The sequence below is a fragment of the Varanus komodoensis genome, unplaced genomic scaffold (assembly GCF_004798865.1).
Source record: "Varanus komodoensis strain SLA01 unplaced genomic scaffold, ASM479886v1 scaffold9, whole genome shotgun sequence".
NCBI classification, from domain to species: Eukaryota; Metazoa; Chordata; class Lepidosauria; order Squamata; family Varanidae; genus Varanus; species Varanus komodoensis.
This window is the reverse complement of record NW_025336598.1, coordinates 34,149,040-34,150,490: the sequence shown is the minus strand read 5'-3', so window position 1 is coordinate 34,150,490 and position 1,451 is coordinate 34,149,040. Positions and strand designations below refer to the sequence as shown.

The window sequence follows — 1,451 nt, the reverse complement described above, 5'->3', positions numbered from 1 at the left end:
ATGGGGCCTCAACGACCTCTTGTGGAAGCCCATTCCACACCCTCGGGTAACTTCTTGACTTGACCTGGATTTACATTGGACTTTGCCTTTGCGACAATAGAATTGTGGTTGCCTTTTGTTAATTGAAGGAGGTTCTTGCATAGAAAGCCTTAAATGGTCAGGGCCCAGACTACTTAAAAGAATATATGAGCTTTCCATATAAATCTCTCTTCACTGATTATCTAGAGAAACCTTTCTTCTTACCATTGGAAGCAAAACTAGTTGCCACATGAGGAACCTCCTTTATAGTGGTGCCAGCTGTATAGAACCACCTTACAAGGGAGGTACCACAGCAAAGTTTTTAGGAAGTTAGTCAAAACTTATCAGGCATTTAGGCATGAGTTGGATTTTTAGAAGTTTCTAAATACTATTTTGTGTGTGTGTGCACTTTTCCTAAAGGCAAGAATGGAACTGGAGAAATAAAAGGAAACTAAGAATCAAGACACATGCTTGTAGGCAGAGTTTTTTTAAAAAACTTTTTTTCTAAATTAGCATAATGGAATAAAAAGCAATCACACAGTACAATAAGTGCACAAGAAGGAAAATTATGAGGACCCTTATAGTGTATTTGCCTTCGACAGATATTTGGCAACTTTTTCAAAAGAAAAAATAAAGTTTAAAGTAGTCATAAAGTTCCTTTAAGGAGCTGGCATATTCATCAACCTGAGAGATCAAATAAATTTTACCTATATTTAGATGAATAATTATCTATCTAAACAGTTACAGATTTCAGAAGTGCATACAAAACATAGCATAAAACAGCATTAGCATAAATTAGTCTTAGAAACAAATTTTCAGGCAATGCAGATCAGAAAAACAACAGGTGTTAATATGTTCTGTTCTAGCCAGTACACTACTGCAGTCTGTTCCAGGTGAAGTTTCTGAATTGTCTTCAAGGGCAGCACTAGATATAGCTTAATGAAGTTGAGAAGCTACCAAAGTATGTTGAGCAATAGCCATATGAACATCATGGAAGAAAAACTGGCTGGTTAAACTGGGTTTTGCTTTAAGGCCTTTTGAACTTCTTTCTGTGGTAACATCCTTTATATTAATAAAATTAATAATATATTAATAGATATTCTCTATTAATATCCTTTATAATTGTTTTAGCAGGTAAACCTTTAAAGTGTTAAATTTTAGGCAGATCATCTAAATAGTAAGAAAACCCCATTACTAGGCGTTTGGAAGTTTATTTATTTAAAACATTTCTATGCTGCCCCCATCGCAACAAAGCCTCGGGGCGGCTCACAACAAAACAAAAGCATATAAAAATTATACAATAAAAATATTAAAACCCGGTGCATCTTGGCTTAAAATTTAAAAAAAACCTACATAATAAATTAACAATTAAAATAAGTTTTAAATAAAAAGGTCTTAGCCTGGCGCCGTCGTTATTTGTTTTTCGGCGCCAG

At 34.4% G+C, this 1,451-nt stretch overlaps 2 protein-coding genes across 25 annotated transcripts in view; one reads left to right on the top strand and one right to left on the bottom strand.

Moving 5' to 3' along the window:
- The window catches only part of BAZ2B (bromodomain adjacent to zinc finger domain 2B), a 644,512-nt gene that overhangs the window by 508,741 nt on the left and 134,320 nt on the right, over window positions 1-1,451 (bottom strand). The gene's annotated exons all lie outside the window — the stretch shown is intronic.
- The window catches only part of LOC123017045 (E3 ubiquitin-protein ligase MARCHF7-like), a 27,940-nt gene that overhangs the window by 12,548 nt on the left and 13,941 nt on the right, over window positions 1-1,451 (top strand). The gene's annotated exons all lie outside the window — the stretch shown is intronic.